We start from the raw sequence: 13047 nt of genomic DNA, 5'->3' as shown, positions 1-13047 counted from the left end.
ATCATCAGAGGAAATTAAATGCAGTTAGCAAAATGTTCAGCTGCGAATGGACGCTACGAAGAATACTAAAATACAATTCCTCCCCCTTCCCACCGCCGAAAAAATTCCATTAAGAACCTGTATGCTCGCCCAACTTAAACCCTCCCCCCTCTCTCTTTACCCTCTCTACTTCACCTCACTCTCCTCTTTCCCTCATCTAAAAGGCTTCCCTCACCCACTATCAACAAGAAAGCAAACTATCTTTCTACAGAGACTCACACCTGAAGTAAGCCGTCCAACGCACCGTTCTGAATATCATCTACAGGATTATTTTGCTATTTTTGCTATTTTTTACCTACACTATTGATTTCGAGGTCCATTGCATACTTAACACAATGCTCAAACTCTATTACTCACGGGGATAATTACAATGGAATGGTATATCCACTCAATTTCGGATACACTTTGTCGACACCGAGAAAGCATTTGGACTACATCAACCAACACACACTCAACGCAAAAACGTATAAGGCTGCCCCGTATACTTTTCGAAAAATCAATAAGGAGCAATATACTTTCGCTATATGGAAATATCACTTTCTCCCATGGGCCTATTTTCTGCCCACCTGGATTTATAACCCCGAACGACATTGGACTCCTTCTGGTAATGGATTTCCCAGGTTGTATCAACTTCTCTTTTCGTATAATTATCCACAAACACTCAAAAAACTATTTTCAATAATTGTGCTGAAAAGCAAAATAGCGTCCATTCGCAGCTGAACATTTTGCTAACCGCATTGCATTTACTCTGATGATATGCGCCATTGTGTAAAATCCATGGATTAAGTAAATTAAAATAACCACTTCTATATATTCCTTTGTCAAATAATAAATTCTTAAATCGAATATATGTCTATATATGTTGTTTTTTACAGAATTTAAAATTTAACCACGAAACTTATATATTGCTCTATTCTTAAATATTGAGCTTTTCCTTTTTGACTAGGATCACCTTGAAAGTATTACTTAAAGTAATATCTATCAGGATTTTTCATCTGAATTCTATCAGTGTGTTGCAATATTTTGGACTTGTAATGGGGTAAGTATTTATTTTCAGAACAAATATATACAAAAAATATTTCTTTTTAGAAAAATTTGGCACAAGGCCGAACATGGGGGAGGGGGAAGGGCGGTCTTCTTTGTCTAAAGCTAACTAATCTAACCTAACTAGTTCCTACATTCACTCTACTTTCACCACAATACCACATTCATACTATACATCCATCAGCTTATACATCCTTCGTCATTCACCATAAGAACATCATACCATGATAAACTAATTAAAAACCCATAAGAAAAAGGGGGGTTTGGGATATAAAAATTTTATAATACAAAATACAATGAGATATATACAATGTTAGTAACAAAAACCCCCCTGTTACTAAACTGTGGCAGGTGCGCTGATTCGCCAGTCGAAAAGGTGATGCGGGTCCGAACGCTTTATTTCAACACCGCTTACGAAAACTTCGAAAGGGAACCCGCATCTCTGGCGGATCAAGCGATCTGTCACCTAAATTGGGGAAGGGAACAGGGCTAAAAAAAAACAAAAAACAAAAAAAAAACGGGACAAACTTAAAAAGGGCCTAATGATCTCTATCACACACTAGTTAGGTTATGAACACAAGAGCCTAGAAAATGGTCCTAATCTTGCCTAAATCGTGACCTACTCTGGACTTTAAACGAGTCAGGGCTGACGTTCGCTTTTGTTACCCAAAATTCTTTTCCTAAGGGACATCCAAGAACCAGTCAAGAACTGCTTCTCTCACCTGACACGCACGCGCAACTGACATCCACCTTTCAACAAAGTTTGATGAAGAGAGTCTAACTCTCTCGGCCTTGATACAACTCTTCAAATGATAACGGAAGATTTGTATAAGGTCGAGGGGAGCGAAGTCCTCAGATCCGTAGACCACTCTCATACATGTGTTCCAAATGACACCTCTCATTACTGCTAGCAAGGTCAAACACAATTCTTTTCTAATCCTATCCATTGTCGGAGCCCAATTGCTACATACATTGATAGGAACCAAAGTTAACGACGATATGTTCAGTATGCGGACCATGAGACCTGTAACAAACTCAATCAGCGGCACCACGATGCGACAGTAGATGAAGGCATGACATAAAGTCTCGACCTCATCGCCGCATCGCTTGCAAATCGGCAAAACCGCCAAGCCAGCTGAGTGAAGTCTCTTACCGACCCAGAGAGCATCCCGAATTACCAGCCAGGTCAAGGATGCCTCGTCATTAGTGAGGCATCCCGACCCAGGCGCCCAAGGCCAGATTGAGCGGAGCTGCCCCTTCGTCAAAGGGAGCCCCTCACCAATAACATCCCTTACGCATCCCCTCACTAGTACCCGATATAATGCCTTTCGGGACAACAACAGAGTGTTGGAGAGGCTTTCCTTAACTCTTAAGAGGAACTTCAGCGTGCACCGGGACTCGCGGTACAAGGGACATTCACCTCGGGGCAGCCTGTGTGCTTCCCCCTAAGACTTGTGCATGCCTCTCAAAGCCAGAAAGGCTTTTTTGGTGTCCTCCATCCAGAGGGCACTGTCTTCCCTATCCTGTGTGCACATTCGATCTAGGTAGTAGGGCCGTAATGTGTGGAGCCGAATCTCCACGTGTGGCAAAGCTAGACCGCCTTCAGAAGGATATAGGTAGCAGACATTGCGACAGACCATGGGGGCCTTTCCAAGCCATAAAAAGTTGAAAAGAGCCCTCTGCAAATATAGCAGTGTATCTGACGGAATTGGAAGCACTGATAGACGATAAATGAAGATTGAATAGATGTGGGTATTACACACCTCCGCTCTCCCCTTTAATGAAAGGTTTCTACTGATCCACCGTGCAGCTGCAGATCGGACTGCTTTCAGAACCTCCGACCAATTTTTCTCCAGCTGGAGATCAGGATCAAACCAGACGCCGAGTATCTTGCAAGACCCGTCGCTCCAACTAAAGGATCCCTGAAGGGGCATACCCCTCCAGGCACCGATGCGCAAACCCGAAGACTTGTCGCAGTTAATTTTGGCCCCTGTTACTGTTTCATACAATCTGATTTCTACGCCGACAACACTAATCTCAGCACTGCTCGTTACAAGCACAGTTACGTCGTCGGCATAGGCGGACGTACAGCATGGGTGATAACGGGCACCCTTGACGAATTGAACTTGACAAACTGAAGGGTCTCGACCTCCTTCCATTTACTTCTACCATCACCGCGGGGTTAGCATAGAGAAGATGAACCCACGAGCGAAATTGCGGGCCAAAACCGGCCGCTGATAAAACAGCCCCCAAGTACCGATGGTCAACCCTATCAAAGGCTTTGGACTGATCTAACTTGATCAACGCGGCCTCAGTGTCAACTTTTTCTATCATCAGGCGTATCGTGTGCAAGTTATCCTGGATTGTCCTGCCCTTCACCGCACACGTTTGCTTGGGGCTAACAAGACGAGCCAGGACAAGCTGCAGATGATGTGTGAGAATCTTGGCCAAAATCTTTAACTCCGCGTTAAGCATCGTTAAGGGCCTGAAATCCTCTGCACGCAGTTCAGCGGCCATGTTTGTTGCTTCCTGGGGCATTCTTTTTAACCTAGCCCTAATCGCTAAAGCTTGGTGCTCCTTTTCAGTAAGGGAGGCAAGCTGAGCCTTAATCAAATTAACGCTAGCACTATCCCCCTCCTCCACCGCCTGATCTAATCTAGACTCTAGCGTCGCTTTAGCTGCTCTAGATTTTAGGTTGAGTCTTTTGCTAAAATTGGCAGAAAAGGACCTAATGGCTTCCTTAATTTTTACCCACCACCTATTCCCTATAATTGCCCCTGTCAGTTCCCGCTGTATGGTTAGTAATAGCCCTTCCTGGAAGCCCTTCACATCGAATAACGTGTTGAGCTTCCAGTAACCGGCTAATCTAGGCTTAAGTCTATCTAAGTTTACCCATACACGGACAAGTCTGTGATCCGAGTAAACTATGTTGTGGAAACTTGGACAATTCCATACTCCTACATCGACTCTCCTAACTAAGAACCGGTCGATATAGCTCGAGAGCTGTACTGGACCGGAGCCGCGTCTACCTGTCCAAGTCCACACTAAGTCACGGGGCTTTTCATTTCGGAATTTGTCGATAAGATCAAACTTATCCACAAATTCACGAAATAAAACAGCATCCCGATCTCTGTTAGTTCCCTTAGAAGGTAACCCAAATCGATCTAACTCGGGATCCAGGACCGCATTCCAGTCTCCCACTAAGATAACCATTCGAGAAGTATCCATGAACTGCTCGATTTGCCGAAAAAAGGCAGCCAGCTCAACGTGGCTATTGGGCGCATAAACCCCAATAAGACGTAATGCCCTACCCTTTATGGTAACATCCAAAACACATAGTCTTCCCTCCGGATCCATGTAGCACGGGTCACACGACACATCTAGGGACCTTTTAACTAGCCAGGAGACCCCTCTAGAGTGAGAATTAAAGTACACTGAATAATCCTTAAAGGTCTTATACAGCGCACGTAAATGGTTACCAGGAATAAAATGGGTTTCCTGCACACAGCAAATATCCACTCCGAGGTGCTGCAGGTCCAAACTCAAGCACCATTTTCGCGAGTTGGCCCTTAGCCCTCGGACATTCACACTAGCAAGCTTGAGATTCATGATTGTGCCTTAGGGTTGAGAACCAGAAACGAACATCGCGGTTGTGAGCATGCCGACAGCTCTCGTGAGGGAATAGGTACCCATCGCAGTATCGATGAGTCCGTCACGAGAGATACCGCTGACATGCAAAGGATAGGTTAGTTTAGCTATCCTATACAGGGAGGGATGCATTTTTACCGGGACCCTCCCAACACAACATTTTTTAAAACTTCTAATGTCCGAATCCTTGAATATGGCTAGGGGAGGGGAAAGATTAAAAGTCTTATTTGCCTCCTCCAGCATTTGCCATAAGTCTTTCGCTTCTTCTCTTTTCCTAATTACTGTTAGAATGCGTCTTGCATTGGGAAAATTGGTGGGGATGTCTATTAGCTTCCCCCCTACATCCCTGAAATCAATTAGCTTGCTGAGGTCTGCACCTTTGAAGTTCTTATTATTGTTCATAGCGGCTGAATTGAGGATGCAAATATCTTTTCCAGGGTTTTTTTCTTTTGATCAATTGCGGGGGTAGTGTCCATGTTAGTAGGGTTTTTTTCAGGAGATGCAGGAGGAGTATTGTGAGGGGACTTAGAGGTGGCTGGAACAGGAGTGGAGGATTTATTTTTCTTAAGGGGGCTTAATGGTATTAGTTTGGGTGTTTTGGAGGGACAGGAGATGTGACTGGAGAAGGCATTTTGAAAGGGGAAGGAGTTTTGGATGTCGTGGGGGACTGAGTGATGAGCCTGATGTTTTTTGATGGAGGTGACTTGCATGGGGATTGGGGTGTTTTTTTTTTTGAGAGTCTAGTTTTTTTTGAAGTTCACTATATCGATGTATTTTTCCCTACCAGGGTCATTTTGTAGAATCGCTTCCTCCCTCATCTGGTTGAGGGAGATACGTCCGGGAGTCTTTTTACCAGGGGCGATCTGCCAGGGGCGATCTGCCAGGGGCGATCTGCCAGGGTTCTCCTTTGAGGGTTTCAGTGTCGTTGGTCACTTCGCTGGTTGGTTGGTTGGGAACACTTTGTACGTTGCTTCCCAAGTGCTGGCCTATAATTTTCTTTGGGTTTGGTTGGTGTTTTTTGAGCGAACACTCGGATGTGAGGTGTCCGATTTCCCCGCAGTTCCAGCATGTGGGACGTCTACCAGCCACTATGATTGGTAGCTTCTCATCTCCTACCTCCAGGAAGAACGGGATACTCAGGAAGTCTTCCTTGTTTAAGAGTATGTCGAATTCCCATACTCCGTGGAACCCGTCTACTTCCACGTGGACCATCTCCCCGAATTTTAAGAAGAACGCACCTAGTTGCTCGCCATCTATATAGTGAGGCATGTGAAATACTGAGACTGTGGTGCGTCTTTTGCCATGTATGCCGTTCTTAAGATGTGGTGTTGGGTAATTATTTCCTTTTGGGAAATAGTGAGGCACTCCTGTGAGGAGTTGAAGAGTGCGCTCCACGTGTTGTATCCCTTACATTTGATGATGCGTAAGGGTCTCAATCCGGCGTTGGCTAAAAGGTTGATGATGATGTCAACTGAAGCTCGAATTACTTTCTTCGTCTTTCTATCTATGACGAAAAGTATTAGGCACCTCTTCTTGATTTCTTCCAGTTTTGGGATGTCCACTATCAATCCAGTCTTTGTAACTTGATCCAGGCATTGTTTTGCCTTCTCAATGAACTGGTTCAGGTCGATGTCCACTTTCGGAGGTTTGGTTCACGGGTTCGGCGTGCAGCTGCAACGTTATCCGTCTCCATGTTGATGACGACAGGCGTTTGGCTCGCAGAAGCGGCCATAGCCGAACCGTTTTAAAAACGGTAAAAAAAAAAAAGTCGAAAAAACTGTTAAGAATAACAGCAAAACAGTAGGGGGAAAAAAGGTGTCGTGTGGAAAAAAGAAAATCCGACTTTGAAAAAGAAGAAAAGGAAAATGACAGAGAGGAGAGAATTAACTTACAGTATAACGCAGCACGGAATCAAAAGACGCAGTAACGGGGTATGATTCCACACAGTCGGACGATTCTATTTATAAACGATGCTGCTAAAAACTGACGAATCAAATTAATTCACGTTCTGCTACCAACCAATCAGAAACCAGAATTGCTTCATAAACCTTTTCTGGAGCAATTTCACATGTTCTTTTCCGTCTCGACCTGGTAAGAATATTTTGTTCTGTGGAACTGTCTACTACAAACAAGTCACCTCCCAGGACTTGTGTGTAACAGCGAACCATCTGAAACTGTTCTGAAACTAAAAATGGCTTACACTTCTAGAGGTTATGCACCCAGCGTGCGTCTTTATTTCGATGGATCCGAATCAAAATTCGAATTGTGGTAAGTTAAATTTCTAGGATATCTACGAATCCAAAAGCTACACAAAGTACTACAAATACAACCTGAAAACAGAAACGACCCTGACTTCATTGAAAAGAACGCAACTGTCTTTGCGGAATTAATACAGTGTTTAGATGACCAAAGTCTATCACTGGTAATGAGAGAAGCACTGGACGACGGCTGCAAAGCATTAAACATATTGAGAGAGCATTATTTATCGAAAGGAAAGCCAAAAATTATTTCTTTATACACTGAACTGACCTCTCTAAAACGAATGGAAGCTGAAACTATTACTGATTATATTATAAGAGCCGAGACAACTGCAAATTCTTTAAAAATGTCTGCTGAAGTTATAAGTGACAGTCTGTTAATTTCCATGGTCCTTAAGGGATTACTGAGTGATTTCAAGCCATTTACCACCGTGATAACCCAGAAAGAAAAACCCATGACTTTTAGCCAATTCAAGGTAGCACTCAAAAGTTACGAAGAAACTGAAAAAATGATAACAGAAAAAAAACGAATCCACAAATATCATGAAATTTAAAAATACACACATAAAAACACCAAAATCGAATTATATCCATGCCAGGAATAAAAAACGCAACTTTGCCAAAAGCAAGTTTTTTCCTAAGAAAAGTACAAAAATTATTTGCTATAATTGTGGACGACCTAATCACAAGAGTTTCCAATGTAGATACAGGACTCAAAATGGCGACTACATTAAAAATGTAGCGAGCTCTGTTAGCGAACATACATTTTTATTTTCGTGTACATTTGATGCTTCAACAAACAATAATAATTTTCTTGTCGATTGTGGGGCCACGGCACATGTGATTACAAAGGAATCTGATTTTATCAATTTTGATCCCAACTTTAAGCCACAAAATCATTTTGTAGAACTAGCTGACGGGAGTCGAGTCAATGATATCGTTTTGAAAAGAGGCAATGCGAAAATCTTGCTAAAGAACAATAAAGGTGAACTGTGTTTCTGTATTCTAGAAAACGCTCTTCTAATCCCAAAATTTAAACAAAATATATTTTCTGTACAAGCTGCCACAAAACGAGGTGCAAATATAAACTTTAGCCCCAATAAATCAAAACTGGTATACCCGAATGGAACTGTATTCGACATTAAAGAAAATGGAAGACTATATTATTTAAATAGCATAGTCCCATCAAAAACCGCCTGCCATGATCTACAGACATGGCATAAAATTCTTGGACACTGCAATATTCCTGATATCAAAAAGTTGCCAACTGTGGAATGAAAATACAAACATCAAAAAACTTAAACTGCGACGTCTGTACGCAAGGGAAAATGACAAACTATCAAAGCAAGATACCAGACAAAAAGGCCAAAAAAATTCTATCAATGGTGCATTGTGACTTGAACAGTCCCGTAGAACCGATGGCCAGAGAACATTATAGATGTGTTGAATTTCGTAGATGACCATTCAGGTTTAATAATGGTTTACTTTTTAAAGAACAAATCTGATACCCTGCTAGCAACTAAGAAATATCTAGCTGACATGGCCCCCTATGGTGAAATCAAGTGTATTCGCTCTGACAACGGTACGGAATTCACCAATAAAGACTTTGAACTTTTACTAATTAACCATCATATCAGGCATGAAACATCAGCTCCTAGATCGCCACACCAAAACGGGACTGTTGAATGTGCGTGGCGGACACTTTTTGAAATGGCAAGATGCCTACTCATTGAATCAAAACTCTCTAAAAACCTCTGGACGTATGCACTTATGGTGGCAGCCTATATACGTAACAAAACACTATCTAAAAGTTCATATGAATCTTTCTGCGGTAAAAAAACAAATTTAAGCAGAATGCATATATTTGGTTCAACTTGCTTCGCAAGAAAAAGAGTAAATTGAATATTAAAGCCGACAGAGGTATATTTCTTGGATACGATAAAAACAGTCCAGCCAATTTATTATTTTTTCCCGAAAAAAATAAAATAAAAAGAATCCGGTGTGTAAAATTCACAGACACGTTTAATTTTACAGACGAAAACCCGTCATATGAAGAAGATGAAATTATATTACCTCAAATAATTAAAACAAATGAAAACGACGGAGACAAGAGTGTCCATGATGATGATGATGATGATGATGATAAAGTCGAAAGATATCCCAAAAGAAATAGAAGATGACCCGCTTTTTTTGTGGTTGACAATATAAAAGATTATCAAATCGACTATTGCTATTCAATGGAAAATGCGCCAAAAAGCTTCAACGAAGCAATTAATTCAGAACATTGTGATGAATGGAAAATTGCCATGAAAAAAGAAATAGATGCCTTAACTGAAAATGATACCTATACGGTAGTGCCTCTCTCAAGAGATAAACATGTTATTTACAAAAAAAGAGTGCAGCATCAGGCGTAGAACAGTACAAAGCAAGATTTGTTGCTAAGGGGTGCTCTCAGATTTACGGTAAAGAATACTTTTCTACGTTTTCACCAACCACAAACCTAACGACAATCAGAATTTTACTGCAAGTCACATCACAATATTACCTAAACATCCATCAAATGGACGTAAAAAATGCTTATTTGAATGCCCCAATAGACTGTGAAATTTATATTACCCCTCCAGAGGGATTTATAATGAAAAATAAAAATAGCGTGTGGCGACTTAACAAGTCGACAATGGTCTAAAGCAGAGTGCTCAGTGTTGGAACACAGTATTTCATGATGATATTATTAAACAACAATTTAGACAATGCGCTGTAGACCCCTGTTTATATACCCAACACAAAGACGATAAACTACTGATTTTGGTTTTGTGGGTCGATGATATTTTAATTGCATCAAATTGTGACATAATGTTAACTGATGTTAAGAACAAATTAAGTAAAAGATTGGCAAAATATCCTGGTTTCTGGGGATAGAAGTTACTCAAAGCAAAGGACTTGTTACGATGACTCAATCGAGATACATCGACAAAATACTATTAAAATTTGGAATGGGAGAGTGCAAAAAAAGCTCTACACCGGTTGAAAATGATATTAATAAAAATATACACACAGAATCTGAAATAATAAATGGCACACAATATCGCGAAATTATAGGTAGTCTTATATATTTAATGACTGCAACCAGGCCCGACATATGCTGTACAGTAATAAAACTGTCACAAAAATTATCACGACCGATAAGGAAGGATTTAAACAGAGCTAAACAAGTCCTATGTTATTTAAAAGGAACTAAAGAACAGAAGTTAGTATTTAGAAAATCAAGAAATCCCCTAAAATTAGAAGGTTTTTCGGATTCAGACTGGGCAAACGACGAAGATCGCAAGAGTGTATCTGGAAATTGTTTCAGACTCTCAGAAAATGGGCCTATTATTTCATGGAAATCTAAAAAGAAACAGATTGTATCTCTCTCTACGTGTGAAGCAGAATTTATCGCGATCACACACACGACCCAGGAAGCACTCTACCTTAAAAATATCCTAAAGACTATTTTAGAGCCAGAATTAATTACAAGCCCCGTAGTAATTAATTGTGATAATCAAGCCAGTATAGTCTTAGCACAGAACACGATAATCAACCAAAGATCTAAGCATATAGATATAAAATACCATTTCATAAAAAACGAGATAAAAAAGGAATCCATTATTTTGAATTACATATCATCAGAACAAAATATCGCTGATGTATTTACGAAACCTGCAACAAAGATAAAGTTACAACGTTTTTTCTCAAAACTTGTTGGGGAATTCGACTGAATACTTTTTTTTTTTTTCACTGCCCTGTATGTATATAGATTTCTATATGTAAAAAAAAAAAAAAAAAATAGTCCTGGACAAGACGTTAAACTGTATCCATTTTATTTGTATTAACACTTTAACCTACTAATGTGTAACTATTACTTTTGCTTAAAAAAAAAATAAAAATAAAAAAAACTCTTTGTAATTTTCCTTTTTGACATTTGAACACAATTAAAAATGGCGTCTTTTTAAATGCTAAAATTCTAAGATCCAAATGATTTCTAATTTTTGTTATGAATATAAAAATATATATTTATTTTTGAGCAGAACAAACACAAGGGACTTCTCCATTATAAAAAATAGGGAGGATGTTGCAATATTTTGGACTTGTAATGGGGTAGTTATTTAAATGCTGCCCACATCAGCATTATTTGGCAGAAGGCCTGGAAAGTGGGAACCCCGCAGGCTCTCCTAAAGGAGGGGCACTCCTGCAATTTTAAAAATTGCCTGAGTAACCCCGTCAGCATTCCCCGGTCAGGGTGCCTCAGGCAGCAAGCAATAAAATTGCTCCACCGGAAAGCCCGGAAAGGCCTGGAAAAGGCCTGGAAGGGTGGACCTCCTAGGTATTACCCAGGTGGTATACCTCAGTCCAACAGGTGCTGGACGGTTCCCGGCCCCTCAACTGTTGGGCTGAGTGTCAAGTGACGAATCCTTGACGTCTACTACCCTGTCTCCCTGCAGCCGAAGCCGCTAGGAGACACATCCCATCACACTGGACGTGTAATGGGGTATATATTTAATTGCCGCCCACATCAGCATTATGTGGCACAAGGCCTGGAAAGTGGGATACCCGCAGGCTCCCCTAAAGGAGGGGCACTCCTGCAATTTTAAAATTTGCCTGAGTAACCCCGTCGGCATTCCCCGACTTGCCCCACCGGAAAGCCCGGTGGCAAGGCCTGGGAGGGTGGACCTCCTAGGTATTACCCAGGCGGTGTACCTCAGTCCAACGGCCCCTCACCTGTTGGGCTGAGTGTCAAGTGACAAATCCTTGACTGGTACTACCCTGTCTCCCTGCAGCCGAAGCCGCTAGGAGACAATGGACTTGTAATGGGGTATGATCCCACACAGTCGGACGATTCTATTTATAAACGATGCTGCTAAGAACTGACGAATCAAATTAATTCACATGCTGCTACCAACCAATCAGAAACCAGAATTGCTTCATAAATATTAAACTTTTTCTGAAGCAATTTCACATGTTCTTTTCCGTCTCGACATGGTAAGAATATTTTGTTCTGTGGAACTGTCTACTACAAACAAGTCACCTTCCAGGACTTGTGTGTAACAGCGAACCATCTGAAACTGTTCTGAAACTAAACATGGCTTACACTTCTTATCTCGCTTATATATATATATATGTTAGTAATTGTCTGTATTTTTTAGATGAGGTGTTTTCATTGATTGAGATTGTCGGACTGACTTCCTCATCTTGGTTGTTATTGTCACAACGTTTTGGCCATTTTGCCCTTCGTCAGGTGTTTTGTATCAAACTGGGGAACCGTTTGTTAGGAGTCTCGAACCCAACCCTTTATTATTATTACGGGGGTACCGTGTTCGGACTCCAGCTTTGTTAATGTTAAACCTATGTTGTTATTCAAGGTTTTCTCTGTTTTGAATGTTACTTTTTCACTGCCGTCGTTCAGGATTGAACTCAGCACCTTTGGGTAACTGTAAACTTTGATACAACGTCTAGGACCACTCGGCCATATGTCACTAGGACAGTTCTTAGTTGGTTTTTTGTTAATGTTAAACCTATGTTGTTATTCAAGGTTTTCTCTATCAGAGGTGTCCAAATTGCATTCAGCTCTATGCTTGGTTTGCTCAGTAGGTTGTTATGTCGGAGCATGTGAGCTGTTTCTTTAAGTTTTCTCACTTTCCAGTGGGTCTCTCTGTTTATTATTTTTACTTCATCCATAGGGGGCGATGGTCCCCCCCTCTCCATCCAGACATGGTTGGCTATACCCGATTTTTCCGTCTCCCCTTTAGTTACCGCTTTTTGGTGTTCTTCCACCCTTACTTTAAGGGGGCGGCATGTTTCACCCTTGTAAACCTTTCTGCAACTGCATGGGATGGAGTATATGCAGCTTTTGGTCATGTTCTCCTCCATGCGGGGCTTCACTCGTACCAGGTGTCATCTGAGTGTTGACTACCGTCCTGATGTTGTAGGGGCACATATTCTCTGAATCTTTTCGGAGATGCCTCGTATGTATGGTAGGCAGACTGTTGGAGGTTTTTGGGTTTCATTCTCCTCTCTTATA

Source organism: Euprymna scolopes, chromosome 28, assembly GCF_053919585.1.
Source record: "Euprymna scolopes isolate OS-2025 chromosome 28, ASM5391958v1, whole genome shotgun sequence".
Lineage (NCBI taxonomy): Eukaryota > Metazoa > Mollusca > Cephalopoda > Sepiida > Sepiolidae > Euprymna > Euprymna scolopes.
Note: the sequence above shows the minus strand (reverse complement) of the source record.